A 24,108-nucleotide genomic window follows, 5' to 3' on the forward strand; every position below is an offset into this window, starting at 1 on the left:
GTAATACCTGTGAAAGATTTTCATTCCACTTGTGAAGAGAAGGGATAGCACACTCATGACTCAGGCAAATAGGAGAGAAGGTGATAAGAATTTCTATTGATGTTTAGGGGCACCAGATTTTTCATTACACGGTTTATTTATTTTCACTGATGTCATCCTCACTAACTTGTGTTCATACAACATGTAAAACAGAAGCCATTTAAATGCAATTTATTCTTCTTGGAAGACTTTATGACAGATTTTTTTATTTTCTTCATTTCATGCAGAGTAACTCAGAAAATACTTTATGTTAATGATGGCTTTCTCACCAGTCTTCTTCCACAGAAGGCATTGAGTCAACTGACACCACAACAACAGGGATATTGATAAAATATGTCGTTAAGAACAGCAACCATTCCGCCCAGGACTGGATGTTAATACTAATGGGCTTTGTTTAAATCTTTGTCATGGAAAAGCTCCCTTTGAATCCAGCAGGCTTTGGATAAGTTCCCTGGACTCTGAGCCCAGAAAACTTTCTTCACTAACATAGATTTATTAACATGGACAAGTACCTGCAGAGAAGCCATGATATGTTCTCAGTAGGACGACAAAAGTTGCACAAAGAGGAATTTTAGTGATTCAGTGATGATAACAGCCTAAATAACCAGTCTGTGGCCATACTAGGGGTCAGACTTGTCTGGTGCAAACTAGGCATCTAATTCTTATGAAATAAATAAAATATTTACTTCATCATACTGCATCTTGAAATACAACCAGAAGAGAATCTCTAAACTCTAAAAAAATGTACTGGAAAATATTCCTTCTCTTCCAATAATACTTTGCAGCCAAGGTCAATAGTTCAGACACTAATTTCCAAGGTGATCTGTGCAAGTTTTCAGTAGTACACATCCTTCCCACACTTGTACAGCACTGAAGAGTTAATGTCTTCAGTAACCTTTTCATTTTTTGCAAAGCATAAACTTTGCAAAAACATAGCATTTTGTCTAAATAATGTGTTTAGTTCTCCTAACCAACAGAAATTAAAGGTTTTGGAAATCATGTCAAGGTCACTGTATAGACTGTGCACAAATTTTGTGGTTGCTTATGTGTTCTCAGTGACTCACCCAAAGTTGTTTTTGTATTCTTAAAATATAGATTTAGCTTCAACTTTGGTTCAGCTTTTATAGTAACATTTGATGCACTCTGTCTTCAAATCTGGAACATATTTGTAGAGTAATTTATCTTTGTTCTGTGCCTCTCACTCTTTCCAGAAAGCACTGGTGAATCTTTATTTCTGTATTCAGTTGTAGATAAAACTTAGCAGAAAGCTAACCTAAAAAATAATTTTGCTATAAAATCACTTACAGGAGGGAAATATCCTTCTCTAGATTTCCAAGCCTAAAGGTGTGACTTTCCTCAATGATTTAATGAAAGAATATGAAATAAATAGTTTGGCAATCAATAGTGATCAGCTGCATTTGAGTGGACAAGGACAATTTATACACTCCTACTTTAGATAATTGGAAAGCACCCTTAAACATGAGTATCCAAAACTGACTTATGCTCTTGAAGTTAAAAAGTCACCGTTTTTCCCAATTTTGGGCATGTGACATGGTTGCATTAGGAAAACTACAATGTAACTTCATAACGCATATTGATACTGAGGTGTTATTTGTCACCAGGCAGAACATTTTAAATGCAAGAACCAGGAACATTATTATTCACTGCTGTGCATTTCAGGGCAGAAGTAGGTGCATTCTCAAATGCTTTGGCAAAAAGCTAGAGTCTCCAGAAAATAAGTGAGAAAGACTTTTCCTTTATAATGGCAATTAAATCTGGCTTGAAATCCACAGACTGCTTGATGATTCTGGGCAGACAAGCTCCTGCAGCTCATAACAAATGATCAATGAGCTACATCTCAATTTTTGTTATTACTTTCAATCCTGTCTGTTACTACTTTCAATCCTGCAGCCCAGCAGCACAGTGTGCATTATAAGCACAGCTCACTTTTGCTTCAGAGACACCAGGAGCCGGACATTCCCCTTGTCTTTTTCAACTTAGGGAATATGTTCAAAATTCTCTTTAAGCTGAAGTAGAACTGCTTAAAATATAAGGATCCTCCTTTGTTTATTTTGAGACCTAGATGAGTAAACTCAGGAATGGTGTAAATGGTGATATGGCTCAGGGTCTGGGCTGCTCACCACTTGGCAGACCGTGATCGCAGTGTACGCCTCTGTTACACGCCTGTCTCCTATGGCATGCGAGTATGCCTGCGAGGCATAATTCTCTGCTGGTGGTCCATTTCATTCCCACATACTTGCTGCCTTCCCCCCTTCATGGATTTAGAGAACATAATGACTCATGACTCCTCAGTTTGCCCCAAACTCCTTCTGCTAGGGCACATTTTTTGTGTAGCTGGTCACACACATTAAGAACACAGTTTTAACTTAGTGCTTCCGCTTTGCTTCCTTTTGATTGACCAGCCTGAAGCAGCAACAGAAGGGCTTTACCCAGATGCTTCTTGGTCTGCCTTGGGTCATCTTAACCACACACTTTGATCACTGAGGCTATGGGGATTAAATGACTATTCATGTTCTTTGTTGACCCCCCCCATTATTCTTAATTAATTTTCTTACCCACACATGCTTGAGCAGTATTCTATTTCTGAAGTTATTTCATTTATTTGTCTTTTTAGCAAATCACCAAGGGTCACCTTTATGTAAAACAAGATGAATTAAAATTGTCTGATATATTCTAAAGTCTGGCATTATGATTTAAAAATAAAGTAACACATGTTCCTAATACATTTACCTTCTCAGATTGATATTAATTTCTATATTTCCCTTGAAATTCTGATTGTCAATTATCTGAGGTACTTTAACTGCCAATGTTCTGATCTCTACAATTATCAGCTGATAGAGAAGCTTGTCTAAAATTCTCTTATCTGAGTTGGCTTTATCTTCATTTATCTTAAGTCCCATTTTTCTTTCTACTTCCTTGAGGTGTCCAATTATTCTTAGTTTCTTATTTTCTTTCTTCTGCAGGCACCAAAATTACTAGTGACATCAGAGGGACTAGTGAAGATCATCTAATTTCTGTTCCTCCAGAAAATATTATAGTTGTGCTATGACTCCTAGGACATCTTAAGAAGACACAACAAAGTCAGTCTTTCTGTGTACTCCCACTCCTGTTTTCCAGAAACCACATTTCTATTTAGCTGTTCTCTTCTGTGTAAGGGAAAGGTATTTACAATGTCACAAAAGGGTACGATGAATATAAAGTTTTATGACACTTATTACTATTTATTTCAACATTTTCTAAAAAATTATGGAGAAAAACTATTACAGACCAACAAAGTCAGCTTCTGTAGTCTTTAATCTATCTTCTTCCACTATCCCACAAAGTTCTTTCCATCATCTCTCTGGTTACAATTATTTGGTTCTAAAATTCCCCACTCTTCATTTTTTTTTCTTGATGAAAGCTTAAACTGCCTTTAAAATCTCCTATAAACTTACCTTTCTCAAACAGCTCAGCTATCTTTAGCACATTTATACTAAGAAAGTCACTAAAACCTCCCTCCCTCTCTCCTTCTGTCCATAACTGCATTCTTGCTATCACATTCACAGCTAATCTTGTCTCCATGTGTTGTAGCTCGCATAAAATACTCCCATATATGTGCATTTTCCTCTTGCTTCATTTGTTTCACCAAATCCTGAAAACCCTGAATGGTCCTCTAGGTGCTTTTTTGCCTAATCATGCTTATCACACTTAGAATAGGACCAGCTTGGGGGTCCTATATTCACTATTACATGCCTGTCTGCACTTACATTGCCATGAGCTCTTTCAATGCTTCTTTGTCCTTACACCTAGAATTCTCCTGAATTATCTGAATTATTGTCTTTGATCTGTCATGATGTCTCCTGAAACATTTTTTAATTGCTACCTATTCTAGACTGTCTTGCAGATACCTCCAGGATGTTGTGTTATACCTGTAACTTGTCTACTGATTTTTCTCATTATTTTTGTGCTATCACACTCCTACAACTCTTCTGCTTTGCCTCTTGAGACAAAATATACGATCTGATTACTGGGAACCACTTTGATCAATAAATGGATATGCTTGAACATTTTTATTAAGAACATTTTTGTGCTATTCAGCTGTATCCTTAACTGTGACAAAGCCAGTTAATAAACTTTAGATCCCTGTCTTCCACATCTTCCTTTGCTATTTTCATATTGAAGCCATACATCACTATTTGGTACCACACTTTGCAATATTCTTGAGGACTATTATCACAATCAGGCAGAATTAATCTTGTAAGTTGTTAGGGATTTCTTTGCTGGGAGCACATTTTTATATTCCCTATGTTCAGGATGCTCCACTAGCTTGAGGTACTGACAGTTTGCTTGTTTTTTCCTTCAAGGATTATAAAAATGGAGAATACAATTTCAGAGGCTTGATAATATGTCATTGGTGATATAGAGAGACATAATCTTATCCTCCTTGACTTTCTTCCTCCTTCTGACCATTCCTGCTAAAATAAATAATGATGATCCTCCCTAGGAAGCAGAAGTAGTCTCAGATACCTTTCCCTCCATTTGGTAGAACCACCTGTGAATGATATTTCTCTCTTCATGACACCAGTCACCACGTTTATTTCAATTAAACTATTGCTTGTCTTGTCTGAGAAAGCTAGCATGGATATAACCAGCTTTATCAAAAAGGCTGTCATGTGCATGTCTTTTTATATTTTCTGCACTATAGTTTGGAGTACTCCTGCCCTGGGTTAACATTGTTCCCTGCTTGCCTTGTTAGGAGTTGTAAAGCAGAGGATATTTCTTTCACCTTAGAATGGAACAGTAAGTCTAAGCTTCAAAGGCATCTAATGAATGAAGGCCAAACTTCACAGAATTTGAATGCTTTTGTCCTTGCTTGCCTTTGAAAATTACCACCCAAACACAACATTAAATGCAGCTGTCAGAGATTTTGAGACATCTTACAGAAAATAAATTTTCATGCTCTTTCTGTCAGCACTTATAATGTCAGAAGAAGATGCATATTGTCTTCTACAGCAGTTGTTATTCCAATATTCCTTTTCATAATAAAATCAATTGAAACTATTTAGGCAAAAGACAGCATGCTCTCATCATGTCATGTCTAGAAGTCTGTGGGAATTCCTGTAAAGCAAAAAAATCACTATGTGGCCTGCTAAGCAACAAGAGCGTGAATGCTTTTCTCTGGATATCTGTCTATCTCTGTCTGTGCATATCTGCAGGGTGGTATTGCCACTGTAGATCTAATTTAACTGATAAAAAGAAATGATGACTTAAGAATTTCTCCTCAGAATGTTTTACTCTCAAATTCCATTATTTGTGTTCCTAGGGCACAGTCACTCTTTCCTGCTGTTGAGATGCCAGAATCACAGCTACAATGGAATAGGAAGAGAAGCAGTGCAAGGTAAAATCAGGCCGCTTGTAAATGATTGATTGGCCAAATTATATAAGCATTTTTTAACTCAAGTGAATATTTTGTTTCTTTGTTGAACACAGATGGATGTAAGAATAAAGCATAGCTCTATTCTGAAATGCTCTGTTGAGTCATTATCTCAAAACTAATAATGACTCAGTGCAATAGAGAAGACTACAAAGTCTTCTGCTACACAGCCCTCTGTAGCCTGAACCAAGTTACATTCCTAAGCTGCACATGGAGAGCTTCTCTATGTGTCTGTCTCAAAGGTGTGAATTGCAGAATTGTGTCAATTGTCAAGTGTTTTCTTGGCTCTGCTTCTTAACTGCCCAGCTGTGAAGAGTTCTGCAAGACTCCTACAGGTAAAGGCAAAGGGAGATGAGGTAAACAGGCTGGCATTGTCAAGAAAAGCACCAGAAGGAACAGCAGCTGTCTCAAAAAGCCTTTACCTCAGAGGCCAACATCCCGAAGTACCCAGGGAATATGTTCTGCTAACATTCTGTGCTATAAAAGCTTTCAAATTTTAAAGGAGAGAAACAAGGGAAACTGAGGAAAATTCTGAAATGCTAAGTACTTGGGATGTTTCCTATGCCATTATAATAGGTGCATTTTCTAATGGATTCTTATGGTAAATTATTATACAGTAATACAACCACAGGATATACTTGATTGCAAATCTGGCCTCTGTACTTTAAGAATCATTTCTATAGGGAAGCAGACGAGAAGAGGAAAAGAGCAAGACACTGGCATGGGAATTAGGTCTGGGCTCAGCTTTACATAATTCCACAGCTGTAAATCTTTGAGAACATCACTGGTGGTCAATTCTGCAACAACATTCACCAATGTGAAAGAGTAACTTCTTCTCACCTAGATAAAAGTAGCAGGCTTTGGTTGAACACTCAGCATCTTTTGCATGTTGCAAACCAAGAACCGGAGGTTCAATAGCTGACAGAGACCCAGGAGTATTGGAGCTTAGAGCCGCCTGAGACAAAACAATGAGAGTATGTGTACTGACAGCACTGGTCACACCCTCCCTCTCCCTCACAACTGGCACCACTTAGTGGGGTGTGTTTCCTATCACATGATGGGGGAGTCTGTGTGTGTGTGTACCTCCAATTTCTGTGAATCAGCATCTCAGCTGGATCAATTTGTGTCCAAAGAAGTTGTTTTCATGAAAAAAAAAAGTCTCCATCAATAACTTAATAGCCTGCTAATTAAAACACTCAGCCTGTGACCTGGGATCTTATCTGGTTCAAATTTGAGAGCAGATCTTTCCTATGTCAAATGGGGCAACTGTCTTCTATTTCTCCTGTTCAAGTTATCTCACTCAGTACAAACTTTTGAAATAGTCTTTAGGCAAGAAAAAGAGAACTGCTGCTGTGGACACAGTTCTGGAGTGCTGTGATTCCTATCCCTCCTCCCAGGAGGTACTTCAGTATTTTATAAGAAGCAGAAAAACTTAAGCAGTCTAAAACATCTAATTCAGAGGGTAGTGACTGGAGACCTTAGCTGGGGGGTGGCAGGGCCCAATTTTAAATCTTACTTCTTTAAAAGATTTGGAGTAAGGATGTAAAGCAAATTCTTCCATTTACAGGGACTTCCTCTTGCTATCTGATTTTTGAGTGAAGGTCAATAGAGAGGCCTAATGCCTGATGGTGGGAATTTCAGAAATGATGAAGGAAGGAAGTCAAACACAGTTCTTTTAAGCAGATAAACAGCTGCATAGCAACTGATTTTAGAAGCTCCTAGCAGTAACATGGTACTGAAATCTGGGCCCTAAAATACAGGAGCTTTATTGTTCTCGTAACTTTAGGTTCTGTAACTTCAGAGGCTGTGCTGAAACCTTTTTATTTCCCCTCCAGTGAGATTCTGCATTGTCACAATCAGATAATCATTCCTACTTAGAAAATCATTCCTACTGGAAAACTTTACTGGTAGAGATCCTTATCAAAACCTCAATGTACTCTTTGATGCAATAAAATGATCAGCAATGCCTAATGCCTAGTGTGGCAATTCTGGGCTGGAAGTCTTGAGATACTGGATGCTGAAAGCTGATGGAATCGTGGCTTGTGTGTGATTATTCTGAAACTGTTTTCTCAGGTTAAATAGATAACTAAGATAGATATAGTGCTTAAACTGTAAATAATCTTCTTACATACATCTTGGTCCAAAAGATTGAATATAAGATTTTAGAGCTCTGAATTGTTCTTGTTCAATTCCCAGAAAACTCATCTGCTTTTTTGAGCCAACAATGTAATGTTACTTTCTCCTACAATTCTTGCCCCATTTAGCATAGAAATTCTATGACTGCTAATGATGAAGAATTACAGTGCAATTAACTGTAATACAGTTTTTGGAACTGTATAAAAGTAATTACTAGTAAACTGTGAGCCTTCTTCTCCTCCAAAACATTGTATAGAGCTAAATAGTTTGTACTGCAGTACTTTTGAAAGTCATCACTTCAGAATGGGATTATTTGATTAAAACAAACTCAGGAAATGGGTTTATTCACTATCTAGTCTATATAAATAAGGATAAAGTTTTCATTTTCCTTAGGACATTTCACAAGCACTAAATAGGTAAAGCAAAAATTACTAAGCCTATCTATGGAAATCTTTATCAAGTAAAGTATGCTATCGTTAACTATATTCAGCACTTAAAAAGGTAAACAGGTAGATGTGGTTATGGTTCTCATCTTGCCTCACAACTGCTATCTAGATTTATGTTAACTGTGGGCATGCTCCTAATGCCTGTATTCATATCAATACTATTTACATGCTTCTAGTAACCTTGTTAAGAGCTTCTAGTCACCAAAACTATACTTGTGATTCCCTATCCTTTAGAAATATCCTGAATTAAGTGAATCTACCTTAATAAGCACCTTAGTATTCAACTACCAGAAGTCTGTGTAGGCATTTGCAGCTTTTAGTCTTCTTTACTGTATTGCCCATGAAGAAACCTTGTAAGGGAGACCACTTTTTAAAGGCATAAAAGATAATGTAAATGCAAAATGTCATTTGAGAAGCTTTAATTGCATCAGAATAATGCAATTACGTGAACTGAACATAAGGAGAGCTACAGCTAATGTTTGTGTGATGCTTGGCTCAAAGAAAATATTTACCGAAAGAGATAGGGCTGGGTGCTGAATTTGATGAGTCTGGAATTAAGGACAGTAAACAGGATAAGCATTGACTCTGAAAGTTCATGCTTTTTAGAGAATATTTCTGAAATAACTAAAGGAAAAGAGGAATAGGAAAACAAGGGAGCTCTGCCAGTCTCCTTTGTAGGAGTAAACAGGATTAGGTATAATGAGATTATCAAGTAATTCTGTGTGGCAACACCCACATAAATCAACAGACAAGGGGGAAGGAGGGAGATGGACTGTTAATAGCAGCAATGTACCAGCCATAAGAATAAGGCTCCCCATTCCCTTGCCCCCTCCTCCCAATTTGGAGGACTATAATGAAAATTGTAACCAAGTTACAGTTTTAGTTACAGGTTTAGTTTAGTATATACAGTTCTAGTTATAATTTTAATTGTAGGACTATAGTTAAAACTGTAACCAACATGGTATCTGATAGCAAGACTTTTTCTGTCAAGCAGTGTGTTCAAGCAAGGCAACAGGACAAAAAATGTTCCCATGCTGATCTTTTCCACAAGTTACTGTTCATTTTCTCCTGAATTCTCTGGAAACATCATTAAAGACATACAAGCCACCAAAACCAGGGTAAATGTGGTTTCTGCCTGTTGCCAAAGAAATAGCTCCATAATTAGGAGAGTATAACCCATCATGGTAGAATATCTTCTTTATTAGTGACATTCTACCTGTATCAGAATCAAGCTTGTGGTAACCTTTGGAGGAATATAATTCCACTGTCATTCCTGTTACCAAAGTCTTATCTGATCTCTGTTTTTCCTTTTCCTGTGCTGTCACTGGTGTACTCAGAGTTCATCAAATTTCCTGTGCTATTTAGAGAACTTCTTGGGCGGGTGCATTATTTTAAGCCTGCCTCTCTAAGCTTTAAAATACCAACAGGAAGCATTTACCCTACACAAATAATAGTTACTGTACATTGCTCAGTTCATACAGAGAGACAAATTTAGCACATTTCATATATATATACAGGATAAGGTATGAAACCAGAGGATTCTGGACCACATAACATTTTCATTTTCTGCCCACTCTTCAAATATACTTTCCATATTAGGGAACCCTACCACGACTGCTTGGGAAGGTCTATGAATACAAATTGGGAAGTGATATGTTTGTCATGCTGAAAAAAGTTGTGTTAGAGCAGAGACTGTAGTTATGACTAAGAAAAATGAGAACTGTGACTTCTGAAAGCAGTGAAAGCAGAACTGTGCTGTGCCAGGATTTTTTGGGTCCACCACTTGCAGAGTTATTTCACCCACATGAATCTGGGATCTTCCACTATGTGTTCTGCTACAGCTCAGTTAGAAAACTACTCACACCAGGGCCCCCAAAATGATTTATCCCTAGGTCCATTTCACATGATTTCTTTTCTCTTGTTGAGTCCAAACAAGTAGAATGTCACCTTATTTGAAAGTTTTATGAAAGCTATTTTTTCCTATCAAGTAGGAAAAATTATGGCTTATTATTTATCTGATGAATTTGCATGGAAAGGTTCTAAGGTTCCTTGCAAAAGCCATCAGGACTCCTTACTGCTATGTGTCCTAGATCACAGGCTCCCACTTTTGAGAAACAGGAGTAGCCTGCATGCATAGGATTTCTTTCAGGCGTGACTGTAGGAGGATATAGGCCAGGTGTTTAACAAACACACGTGGTATGAACACACCACATATGAAAGAAAATATATTTAATACTTACTCATTGTTGTAGTGACATTCACCTTTTTTTTATTTTTTGGGTCTGCGATATTTAAAATGAAAAGCAAATAACAGGTCAGCTAAATCCAAACCAGGTTGTTGGCAGCTGGGTTCCAGAGATGGAAAGTTGACAAGGAAAGCCGATTCCTGAGTGTAAAAACAAGTATCAGAACAAAGAAACAATTTTTCTCAGCTATTCCTCTTGCATAGGAGGCATGTAGATCCAAAATCGTCCTGCAAATGTTGGTGCTGTCACATGTGTTAATTCCTCAACATCTTGCAAGGACAGCAACATCCAAAGATAAGCTGGAAGCGATCTCTTCTCCACTAACATCCTCTTGCATGTGCAAGGGCAACTTCCTTGCCTTGAGCTTGGACAACCACCAATCCACAGATGATTTCCAGGCTAACATTTATAGAATATCATAATGGCTAAGGTTGGAAGTGACCTCTAGAGGTCATCTGGTCCAACTCTCCTCCTCAAGCAGGTCACCACTTGCCTAGGACCATGTAGAGTTACATGGAACATGTAGACTATTAGAGTCTCTGAGGCTAGAAACTCTACTGCCTCTCCAGGGAACCTGTTTCTGCACTCAGTGACCCTTGCCGTAAAAAAGGAAAGTGTATCCTGCTGTCCAGAGGCAACCTCCTGTGCTTCAGTTTGTGCTGATTTCCTCTCAGCCTGTTACAGAGCACCTATGGAAAGAGCCTGGCTTTATCTTGTTTGCAGATTCCCTTCAGGTTTTATACATGTTGATGTGATCCCTCCATGAGCCTTCCCTTCTCCATGCTGAACATTCCTAGCTCTATCAGCCTGTCCTAACAGGGATAATGATCTAATATATTAATTACCTTAGTGGTCCTTCTCTGGACTCTCCAGTATTTCTGCACAAGGCTTTTTATTTCCAGCAATAGCAAAGAGCACCCTATTGGATCATTCAAATTCTGTTTGCCATCGCAAATATGCTGAAAGAAGTAGGTTTTGTAGAATTCCCTCTTAATTATAGTGGAAGGAAAGGTTAAAGTGCCTTCCAGTTCATGATGCAGTGGTCTACTCTCCAGCACTGCAGACAGTAGTACTCTCCACATGCAGGACCTTCCTGTCATGAAGGCATGCTGGCTGTGAGCATTGACCTTCTGGTGTTTTTTCAATACCTCCCAGAATAATCTTCTCCATAACCTTACCAGACACTGAAGTGAGACTGAGAGGCCTGTAGTTCCCTGGGTCATCCTTCTTGCCCTTTCAAAAGCTGATTCTCTTGCCTTTTTTTCTGTTTAGGATTAATCTCTTCCCGCCTCCTAACAACCACTTGCTATTATAAATCCAGCCAAGACAACCTGTAAACATCCGCTGTGTAAGTACCTAATGCAAGTGGAGCTAATGAACTGTTCATAAGTACTAGCTAGCACAGCCTAAGATTTGCACCACACATGCCTCTGTCAGCACTCTCAGGAATGAGATCTTGAGATTATCAGCAAACATAGCAACTGATAACTTGTGCTTGAGTAACTAGGGAGAAATATGCTCTTCCCTTGACATACCAAATCCAGATGGACTTGCTGAGGACCCTATGAATGCCTTACAGGGCTGCTAAGGTGCTGACAGAAGTATGTTCATCTATGCAACCACAGCAGCTGCATTTGGTACTTATTTATTCTAGGATCCCTCTATCCTCAGGGGAGATATGGAGAGAAATTTAAATCCAAATCTGAGTTGGTCTTTGGGGCTGTCCCTTTCTCCACAGTGAGTTAAAACAGCTGGACTTCTGACTTGGCCATGTCAGCATCTGAAGCTAGGTAGGATGAATCTGGGTATATCTCAGGAATCCCTTTTCTTTTGCCTGTATCATTATCTCTGTGTATGAATAAGCAAAGGATGTCTAATCAGGTTGGTGTCACCTGACATTTTCTCTGCATAATTTCAGGACCTGAACTGCTCTGAGCATCTCCAAGATGCACCTTTATAGAATCATTGAATCACAGAATAGTTCAGGTTGAAAAGAACCTTAAAGATCATATAGTTCCAAGCCAAATAATCATTGAGCCACAGAATAGTTTGGGTTGGAAAAGACCTTAAAGATCCTGTAGTTCAAATGGTTGCCCAAGGCAACCATTAAGTCATGTAAAACTGTGATCAATGTAGATGCTACTGAAACGTGAACATTTACATTATACAGCTTATTTAGCTCCTCCTGAGGGTGCCCTCTAACATTCTAGCCAGCTGTGTCTGCAGGACGCAGATATCTACTCTGCTGATTTTATTGATGAAGTAAAGACATTCACCTTGTAACAACTGTCTGCCAAATCAGTTCTTCACACTCTTTCTAGTAACAGGAAGTTTAGCAAAAATATTAGTTTAAGAGATTCCTGCCTCTTGCCCCATGGCATGGTCCAAAGTTCTTTTGATTGTGCTAACACTACTGTCTGTGCAATCACATTATAATGTAGATCAATGAACAATTAATTTTAAAAAGAACCCTTCAAAACCTGAAGATTTCTTACACTTAAGATTGTATTTAAGAAAGCACAGGCCACTGTAATAAATAATGAGGTTGTTGTGTGGAAAAATCTGTTATAATTTCCAGTTGGATTCAAATCAGGTTTACTCATTGGCTTTGGCAAGTGAACACCCAGGTCACACAAAGAGCACTGTAAGTAACGTACAATGCAGCAAATTGCATGTGGAATACTCCAGAGAGCTCAGACAGGAAAGGTGGGATTTATCTCACTTCATGTTACACCTCTGCAACAAGGATCTCTGTTCATTTACAGATAATGGCGAGAAACAGCCTTTTAAAAAGGTGATTAATTTCAGATGATAAGATGAATTGTGCTCTGCTAAGTGCCTGTTTCTCACCACTGATTGTAAGGAAGTGTGCAGTCACTAGCTCAGTTGTGGACATCAGTGTTATTGACAGCTGTGAATTCCTCCCTGCCTTTCCTGGCAGAGACATGTCACACTCTTGTGTGTGTGTGCACAGGCACACACACGCACATGCCTACACACATACAAACACAATTGATTCCAAGATAACATACAGGTATGGATGTGTTAGTTCCCAAGTATAAGCCCTTTCCCCTCTGATTTGCTGCCACTTCTCTTCATAAAGTGACCACGAAATATGTTACAAAATGTGTGGGTTCTTCAAAGCTGAGAAGAAAGGCAACAGATCAGGCTTCCTTCTCTTGTCCAAGTCCTCCAACTTCACACCTGCTCACAAATAGCAGCTCTTAACTGCCAGCAACAGCTCTCTCCTTGCATTCAGTTACTGGGACTGGCTAAGCACAAAATCAAAGCAGCAACAAGTATTTGAATTAGCATAAAAGGCAGACAGTCCTTGGATGCCCATGCTGTAATAGGTAGTTTAAGCACTCCTCTTTGTTAGCTCTGTTAAATGATGTAAGGATGTACGAACTCCAAATGTCCAGTGCTCTCCCCTTAACTAAGAGGAAATTTTAAGTTAAAGAAGTTAGCTAATAACCATGTGGTGAGTCAGAGGTTGTTTGCTGTGGGTACTGTTTGCTGTGTATTCTCCCTGCATAAATGCTCATATCTCCTTCACTATGCACTAGTAGTTGATAGTGAATTAACTTCCCTTTCCTATGCCTTGGGAGTTAATCCACTCATTTCAGTCATCTAAACAGATGGAGGTTCTTGGACTGAGCCATCCTTGATACCTAGAGGTATCTCTTCAATCTGCATTATTCATCCTGAACTTCACTGTGGCTCCTCTCTCAGCCTGGAGGCACTAAGTGTGTTGGACCTGCAAGAGTGAGTGGCATGAGAAAAACTTCCAGTACAGTTTCATAAGCAGAAGTGAAAACTATTCTCAGGTTCTCCAGCATGCGGAGATTTCTGGACGCACCTAGCTTCTTCCTACATGGATTCAGAAATACAAGGGATTAAATAAAATTTTGACCTCCTTCCTGTTTCTTTTCTATGTGTTTGGCCTAAACACAAGTACACAATATACTGTGACATTGCTTGTCAGAATGCTTTCCTGCCAGAGTAATTTGTAAACTCAAATTATGCATCACAACACCATTGCAAGGTGGAAAGAAAACTCATTGCAGCAATTTCGTGTGGGTCAGAGCTTACCTTTGGGTCTAGGAATTTTAAATGATGGGTCAGAGCAACACTGAGGCAGAGGACAGGATCTCCATACTCCCATCAGTATAAATGGGAATGGAGGCTTCTCTGTACTTATGCAACCCTTAACTTTGATTGTGTCACCCCTCAGTCTCAAAAAGCCAAACTCTTAAAGTATTTAAAGCAGCGAATAGTGACTTGCAAGGTCTCAAAAGCATTTACATCTCCACTCCCATCTAAAATACCAGAGGTTCAACCTGACTTTAGATACCTACATACTCTTTTAACATGGCTTTAAATATGGCACATGTAATAAAAATCCCAGAGGCTGTGGTTCTCCAAGTCCTGAACAAACACCCTGCCTCCAGAACTGGTTCTTATCCCTTCTACAGTGTCCCATTGTCTCCCTGTAATGTCTGCAGACACTGTGGCACCGTTTGGGCAATCGCTAGTGGTCGTCTTCTCTGCCAGTTCAGTGTTTGTAATTTTTATTTCTTCCTGGTTTTGAAGTGGCTTATCTGGCATGATGTTATTACAATGTCATTATTTGCTGGCCCAATGAAAGTATGATTAAAGAAAAAAATATAAACAGGCTTTGGAAAAAGATGTAATTTAAATTCTTGCTGATAAATTTAATTCCTCTGTAGACTACCACTGAGTTTAGAATTAGAGGTGGGCCTCAGTTACTTTTAACATCTGGACCCACAGCCACAGGATGAATTCACAATAGTTCCTTAATAGCCTTTACAACAGAGTAAACTACTCACTTATTTAACCCTAAACTTCCCAGAAATTGGTACATTCAGAAGTCAGGGAGAACTGTGAAGTGTCAAGCAAGAGTCCAGAGCCCTACTGCTCTGCAGTTATTACTGACTTTATCTTCTGGGAGGACCCTGGGTGATGATGCTTTTCAAAGTTACAGAGTACATCAGAGGAACAGTCAGAAATTGCTCCCTGCTAAAAATGAAGGGTAAAACATCTTTTCTTCTACTACCACTACCTCACCTGAAACTCAACTCTCTCTTTCAGTGAATGTTTGAAGCAGAAGGAAGAACTACAAGCCCACTAAGTACAGTCTTCTGGGAACTATCAGATTTATTCATTATGAATAATTCTCAGCTGCCCTTCCTGGGAGGAGCAGGATGAAAGAACTTACAAGCTTTTTTGTAATTGATTTGTGATGGGTCAGGTTCACAGAGCATAAAATAAAATAAAGAGCCTTCTATTAGGCTGAAGTAACCCAGTCACTAGTGCAAGGAAAAGCAAACAAAGAGCTTCCCTTAGCTCAAACACTGCGGTATTCTCACCCTGTGAACACTGACTGACTTGCTGTTATGCACATATAGCCAAGCTCTGGCCTTCCCCACGTTTTCCTTTTCAATAGCCACATCCTGGCTAGCCCACAGTGCACAAACCCAGCACGACCACCCGGGCTGGGAGTGTGAGAATGGCAGATGCAGGAGGGAGAAGCAGCTGCAGCCAGCATGGAAAAGCACCCTCTTCAAGTGTTATAATGTGCTGGATAAAAGATGCAGACATGGAAAGAGCTGGAATCCTCCAGGTCGAGGGCATTCTCCTCTCCCCACCAGCTTGGCTGGGTGCCACATTCCTACATTCCTGGCTCTGCCACAGAACAAGCCAGTGTTGTAGAAGCAAAGGCCAAATGCTTTGTTGTGGGTAATGTATGTCAGGACAGCTCAAACAAAAAGCCAAAGTTTTACAGTTCTTCTGCTGACCATATCCTGCGACCTGAATTTCACAAATTATTACTAGATTAAATTATTCTGTTGCCTCTTTTGATACAACCCATTGAATTTAAAACTGTTTCTCCTACACTGGGAAGAATTTCCTTCCTTATATACATCCTTCCTTATTGAAACGTTTATAAATTGATTTAAAAATGCCAAGACACTGGGGCATCAATGATTTTCTGCTGGGATTACTAAAGACTCTTCTATCTTGCAAGCCAAACTCTGAGATTCACCATTACTTCACAGAAAATATGACAAGAGACTCACACTTTCATTATTTGCCACTAAAGCCTGTTTATTTTATGTGCTGAAACAGCAGAACAGATAAGAAGTAGGAACAGACACAGTGTTCTGGTATTTACTATATTTTAGCCAACCATGCCTTAGGTAAATTACTCATCTACCTGTTTCCAAGGGGTGAGAGATATGGGATTTTGATATTTGGGCATGGTGTTTTCGTGCTATGTGATGGCTAAGACACACAGGCAAGGGAAAAACTGGGAGGCTGGATACATTCTTCACTATATTCTCTCGTAAACTCTTTTTCTTCTTCACTTATCAACCCTAGGGATTAGAGAGCTTGCCAGTACTGCCACTATCATATAGGATCTTCCCTGGCAAGGTGTGTAGGGGAGAGGAGAGATACATCAGACTGTCAAAATGAAACTTCATGATTACAACACAGAGACCCTGGAACCCAGAATATTCTATAACTTAAACTTTTACTGCACTTTCTCTTTTGGTATAGTGTCCTTAGTGGTTGCAGTCAAGGAAACAAGTAGGTTGTCTTCACATCAGTAAACAGATCCAGGAAACTTGTGTGATTCTTGATGAGCTGCCTTCACTGTTGAACTGTTCAAGCAGTTGGACAGTGGGGCATGGCTTCGGTTGAATCCAGTTGGGGGTCTCCCAGACAATTCCCAGGTATGCTTCCAGGAATCAGTCATAGCTAGTGGTCTGGATACAGTCAACCCATATTGGAGGGCAAAATTGCTTAACTGCATAGACACAGCTACTCTGCACCAGTTAAACTCAGTACCAAAATTTTTTTTTCCTATCATAGGAAATTGCTAGTCTACATTTATCATGAAAAACCCAGCATTGTCATGCTGAAGACAATTGATAGAAATGGAATATTAGAGGGTTTAGCTTTTTTAGCTTTCAGGTGCTTTTCCTTCCCTCCATTCCTTCTGCTCTCTCTCTCCCTGCAAAATCTGTTTAAACATTCATGCAGCAGTCTGAAATATGTTAAAATCTGTGAGTTATTTGCTCCTGATGAGAAAAAGAAGATAGGTTTAGGCCTAGGGGGCTGGGATTGGGAGAGACAGAGAGAACTGTTGATCATGGAAATTCTGAGACAGCAGGAGGGACAAACAGCAATAATCAGAATGAATGTTTTTGTGTGTGAGCAGTACAACTATAGTTTCTTTTTAGAAAGATATCCACCACAGGCTCATTTACTGTGACCTGAGCCAGAGAGTTGCACATCCCTTTAATAATTCATTTTTTCCTCTGAATTGGACAATACAGGACAATTTCAAAACTTTTTTTTTTTTTCCAACCAGTTTCCCTTCAGTTTTTCAGTCTGACGTGACTAGATCAAAACTTTTGAAGAAAGTTTGTTTTCTGAAACATGATCTGAACCAAAGATCATGCAGAATAATTTACTTCATGGAAACTGTTCTATTTTTCTTAAATTTGATAACAGCTTGTTTTCACAAAATAAGATATCGATGCCAAATTGAAGCTGGCAATATAATTTAAAGAAGTGTCACTCTGGATATAAACAGGAAATGTTTAGAGTGCTGATCCAATGATTAATGAATGTTTCCACGTCTATATAGCAGCCAATTTTCCCTTTCCTTGGAGATTATTCCATTACATAAGCTACAGAAGGGCCAGAACTTTGGTTGCATGTATTGAAGTATACAAAAAATACTTCTGTACAAATGCTGGCATGGTTTTCTCCCTTTGAAATCAATTACAGGCATCTTCAGTGACTCCAGTGGGAGTGAGAAGCAAGGCAATGTCTGAAAGTTTCTTTGCTCACACCTCTTTTTCAGGGCCAAAGCAGTTTTCTTCTGCAAGATTTTTCAGCCTTCCTCCCGTTCATTCATAGACAACACTCCTTAAAAGTCCGACTACAGTTTAGTGAGAAACCCCTCACATTCGTCCCTGCTAAACATGCTAATATTTTTTTCTGACAGAGGGAAAAAAGTGAATTTGACTGAGCAGATCTGAACCCTATTGTATGGCTCCAGCCAGACACCCACAGTAGTCTTTTTAGGCTGGCCCTAATCGAAATACACATTAAAAGGGAACCTAACAACAGAGCTGTCTAGTTGCCCAAAGAGTACCAATTTAGGATAACAATAGCAAAGGGCAGAACTTGTTAACTAGTACATGCTGTCCCCAGACCAACAAACCCGTGAAAAGAAAAAAATAAAGGAGGATGTATTTTTGTCATCTTCTCTATTCTTTTTGTAAGGACTCAGAAACCTCAGACACCCAAGGGAGCCCAAGACCTTCAGGACAGCTGCTTAACTTGGCACTTTAAGTTGCAAGCCAAGCATATCAGCATTCATTTGGTATAATTTCTGAGAAGCAGAAACTGCACTGACCAGAACCTTTGTAGGCAAACCGAAAATAAATATCAGGTGGAAGAAGAACAACATGCTAGTGTTTTCTAGTGAACTCATAGACAAGTTGAGACTTACCCTTGAGAGCCAGCCAGGTGCTCCTCAGTTTCTGCAAGGTGTCAAGAGAGCTCTGCTTATGCTGGAAGCAGTAGGAGGGAGGAAAACTTCACAGAAGACAGGATTACAAGTCAGCCTTTGGTTTCATTTTGTCTATTCTTTTTGAAGATGTTTTTCTTCAGTTCTTTTCAAGCCCAAGACTGCTCATTTCTGTTTTTGCCATATTCTGGATATCCAGGCTCTCTAGTAGCCCTTGTGTGAGGAGGAGAAATCTCTATATAAATATTCACCTACAACACAAAAAGTGTCTGAGGTAATAACTTGGCAGAAAAACTCTCTTATGTAAGAGGAATTGCCCCAACCTAAAATGTCTCTACCACATAGCTTTCAGGAATGAAGGGTGTTTAAAGTTAATAACTCACTGTGTAATCTTTAACTTGCAAAAACGTGATTGTTCATATCTGAAATGGGTTGCCTTAGGAGAAAAAAAAAAAAAGAAAAATTGCATGCTTAACCCTCTTTATTAATGCTAGGTAGGAAGGAAAAGCTGTATGTAATAGATGGCTTTATTTTGTAGGAATATATGCGTTACACACATATTACATATTTATTCTCTAGATGTACATAGCAGCTAAATACTCCCATTAAGGACCTGATCTCAAGCTTGCTGAAGTCCATGGAGCTGCTATTGACCTGAATGTCTTTGGATAACTCCTAGTCCTGTGTACTTAAAAATAGAAGTCTCCAGTAATGACCCTAAAATGAAACTTAATTAAGGCTTCAAAATGAAGTGAGACTTGGGCACTCTGAAAGTCTGGCTTATTACTTGAGGCACTTTGACTCAAACTGCTTCTCTTCTGGTTCTAACCAAAGGACTCCCTCACCTATTTGAAAAACAATCCAAGGCCCTTGTTGTTCTTAGCTATGACACTGACTTTCATTCGCAACCAAGTAAATAAACTGAACTCTGTGTTTATCCTTTCTATTTTCCCTGTTCTGCTTCAGTGTGTGGGAATCTGTGTATTTTCATTTCTTTATTTATTTTGTGATCACTTTTTGCTTGCTGAAGCCACAGCTTTCAGAGTCATACTTGAGTGTTTCCAATATAGACAGACACTATTTCAGGGAACAGACAGTTTTATTCTCCCTGTTCAAAGAGATTGGCTATGTTGTCATCTATCTGTAGCACAATTTCTTTTTCAAGTACAGACATTTATTTGCTCCACTACATCCCAGCAGACAGTTGTCAGTTTAATTTTCTCCTTCTGATTTAAGCAACTTGGGCCATCCTACTAGCATAGATGTAGGAAATAATAAGTCTAGGTCTAGGACTAGTCAGGTCTAGGACTCTGACTAAAAGAATGGTGCTGCATTACTGCCACAAATAGAGTTATATATTTGGAGGGCAAAAAATAAAAGGAAGTATATTAATCTGTGCAAAATAGCAGCATATTCAACCCAAGAGTTAGGATGCACTGCTTTTAGTCCCATATGAGCTAATAGGAATTCAGAATTATTCTATATTGGAGCACTTTTGTTCATTACCAGTCATGAAAATATTCTGTAATAAAGTCTATGCAGTGTTTTCTGCAGAAATGAGATTGAAATAATGTCTTTGAAATGTAGCATCGATAGCTTGAGTTCTTCTGTAATTGGAACAGAGTCATTTGGAAAAACAGTGGTAACAGTGCTTTGGATAGACCTTTCAGGGTACAGTGAGGACTGGCTGTTCTTTAAGGGAAGAGGGGCCAGGAGTTGAGCACAATAGAAGACTAGCAGGGCAAAGCCCAAACCCCACCCTGGCCGAGGAAGATGAGCAGCCTGGGCTCAGAGATGGCAGCCAGAGTCAGCAAAGAATCCAGATTATCAGGTGAGTTCATGGTCGTATGTGAGGTCTGATGGTAAGGCATGAAGTAAATCCACAGATCAGGACCAGGATAAGATTTGATGAGGGCATTCCAGGGGAAGACACAGCTCAACAATAATGGAGCAGGTCCAGAGTAATGAGACAGGTCTGAGAACAAGTAAGGGAGTCATTCTGCAGACAGGGATCATCAATGGGATCCACTGCTAGCCTGGGCTGTGGTTGAGCTAGAGATCAGTATTCCCACAACATAATTTCAGCAGGAACTAAATCCCTGACATGAGCTTAAAAGTGGCACCTAGCTGCAGGGGCAGAGTGTATGTGGAGGTCCCAGGTGGGGCTAGCCAATGCAGTTAAGGCCTGTGGGTACACCATGGGGACCGACAAAGTCCTGTCTCAGTAGCCACAGTCCGGAGGATTAACTGAGTAATTCAGTCTGTAACTACTGATCCTGCAGGTATGAGGAGTCAGTTTCTCCTAAATTCATCATCTGAAAATATGATTTTTTAATATAAACCACATATAATATTTTAAATATTTGTTTTGTGAGTTTATTTATATAAGGAAAGTAAAGTGTAATTTTAAAGTAATAAAAATGTGACTTGATTTTTCCTTAACTATTTTTGCAGTTCAGCTTGGCTCATTCCTGCCTCCTGCTCAGCCTTCATTCACTCTCATACTGACATTATTGGAAGAAAATTCATTTTCAGTGGCAAAAGAAAACATTTTTTCTCCATGCCCTTTTAACCATACTACTGTTCTTGGTGGATTGAGCTATCTGATGTTCATGGTCAATCAGCCATCTGCCACACAAGAATCCTCTCCAACCAGTGAATATTTGGATGCAAGCTTCAGTCAAAAACTGTTTCAGAAACAGAGATGTCTGGTCAGCTACTGCATGGTCTGTTTTTCCCTGCATGCTCTAAAGAAGGGGTTTGTGATGGTATCCAGCCATGACCTTGATAATGAAACACAGACTCTCTGTGACAGGAGCACCATAAGTAACACTGAAGCAGGGACAGAGAAGAGAATGAGGACTCAGAATAATAGCAAAAAAAAAGCTGTAAAAAATTGTTTTCTTTCTAAACTTCAAAGAATTTGAGAGCAGGTTTTGTGTGTATAAAACTTAGTAATACTTGGTCCTATGTTCTTTCTAGCATGTCTGGTTTGAGTCTCCAAATAAACAACTCAGTGTTTCACAGTAGTGTTTACTATCAGCTGTCTCATTTCAGGCTCTCATTCAGAGTTAAACTCAATCAAGAGTTCAAGAATGCAGGGTCTTCCTTTGGAATTGTCAGAAAGATTCCATGTTTATTAATACAGACTTCGTTTCAAGATGCTTCCAGTTACACCGAGTATTATCTCTTTTGTTTATGTGTTTGTATGACACAGGCACAGGGTGTATGGCATTGTTCTGGAAAACCCTGTCCTATGCCAGTATATATGGAGGCTGAAGGTTAAAGGAGTGGGAGAACTTGCAGATTTATAACCATAATAAGATCTTTTTTCACAAGATAAATTTTGGACTTGAGGACTACTGTATTCTTCTATATCCAGCTGTAGCTGCTACACCACTCAGAAGGAACACAGTAGAAGGAATACTGACCTAAACCCCTTTAAAACATTTCATTTCCATTTATACCCCACACAGCTGCAGAATGTGAAGCCAAATAGTGTGAGTGCACCTGAGCTGCCTGTAGTCAAGCATTTTTTCTGTTGAACAGGACCATAATTTTTACTAGATTGTTTCAACTCTGGAAATTTGTGTCATTGTGCATGACATAGAGATGATTAGTTCAGCAGCTTTCTCTTGTTAGTACATCCCTGAAGTAAAACAATATCCTGATTTCTTGTTAGGAAATGATCCAGAGAGCCTGTTTGTCCTGGCAGTGCTTTGCATGCAAGTTAAAACGTAGCTATCCATCTCCACACCTTCCTGTCTCAGCAGATTCTGTATCTGTAAAGAACAATAGCCTGTCAGCTGCTACAGTCTGCCAGTCTTTTCTGGAGAAATCAGACTTGAACCCACAAGCACAATGTTTTTTTCCACAGCCCTGACTTTAATTTCTATAGTTATTTAGTCTGGTGGCTACTTTTCCAGTATGCCTTTCCTTATAAGAACTATTTGTTCATCTCAAAGTTAGGAGAACCATTTCACCAATGTATACCCCAGATTCTCCACAGTGTAAGACTAAGAAGGAATTGTGTTAGTGGTGCATAGACTGACAGGTAACTTATTTATTGTCAGGTAACACATGTACTCTGCATAGAGATTAAAAACTCCAAACAACAATACTAAAAAGAGAAAATACTCATGACTTTTTGCATTTCTGTGAAACAAGGGAAATGGGGAAAAGTGAGGTTTGTCCTGTATATGGAGTAAACCAGTACTGTTCCATCTCCCAGGACTGGAAGACTACAAAGGCAGTAACAATGGATTCTAAAGTGCAGTCACAATAAGGAAGCTTAAATCTTGAGGGAAACTTTCTTCTAAGAAGAACAGTGTGTTGAGACCCAGTACATTCCTCTGGCTGCCCTGGGGGACTCAAGACCCTGGCGAGGGGCTCAGAGACCTTGGCACAGAGTCAAAAACACCTGTGCCTTTGATTTTAGCCCATGGAAAAAATTACCTACTTTGTGTGAAGATTTACAAGCCACAAGGACTTGAGTAGAATGACAGTTAATTTGTTACAGGGTGAAAAAAATAGAATTTTGGGGTTATAGAATGGAGGTTCAAGAGGAAAGATGGAGGAACCTGGGTGTGTCCTGTCCTTCTTCTCCTTTTTCTTGTCCCCCATCTTCTGCTGTGATAGTGACACTTTATGATTGGTTTAGAGTAGAGACAAACTATCTAACATAAGTGATAGGTACTGGAAAATTATTGTAAATAAAGTACACGTAGTTTTTAGTATTAAAACTAACACCACCCCAAGGGCAGTCACTGTGCCTCAACTCAACCTGCTGAACAGATCTCAGCAGGTCAGAGAAAGAATGTTATAAATAAAAAAAATAAACAACCTTGAGAAGCAGAACTGATGAGTCTCGGCTTCTTCTTTGGTTGCGGGGCAGGGAAAAAAAGAACTTTCTAATATCTGGGGAATCATCACAAGCACAGAAACTGAGAACAGTGAAGATATAGCATGGCTAGGTGACAGAATTCAAACTGAAATCTCCATCTTTGGAGGATTTAAAGAATAGGCTATGAAAATTTTTGTTAGGAATTGGAAGGAATGAAGAAAATGCTAATAACCCAGGAAAAGGACCAAGTTGAAACAAGATCTAAGGGTCTTTTTGCAGGATTATTTTCTGGTTGTTTCTCTGTCAGCACAGATGATACACAACCTAGAAAAACAGGATTATTAAAGGAGATTAGAAGAAGTTGACTTAAGTTTGTGAAAGAGATCAGAAACTCC

General features: G+C 39.2%; 1 protein-coding gene across 1 annotated transcript in view; it reads right to left on the reverse strand.

Annotated features, from left to right (window-relative positions):
- The window catches only part of LOC119695941 (leukemia inhibitory factor receptor-like), an 80,347-nt gene extending 61,226 nt beyond the window's left edge, over positions 1–19,121 (reverse strand). The window contains exon 1 of the mRNA XM_038125263.1: positions 18,853–19,121. The gene's annotated coding sequence lies outside the window, so the exon portion shown is untranslated. The remainder of the gene's footprint in view (positions 1–18,852) is intronic.
- Positions 19,122–24,108: the final 4,987 nt, after the last annotated feature.

Source organism: Motacilla alba, chromosome Z, assembly GCF_015832195.1.
Source record: "Motacilla alba alba isolate MOTALB_02 chromosome Z, Motacilla_alba_V1.0_pri, whole genome shotgun sequence".
NCBI classification, from domain to species: domain Eukaryota; kingdom Metazoa; phylum Chordata; class Aves; order Passeriformes; family Motacillidae; genus Motacilla; species Motacilla alba.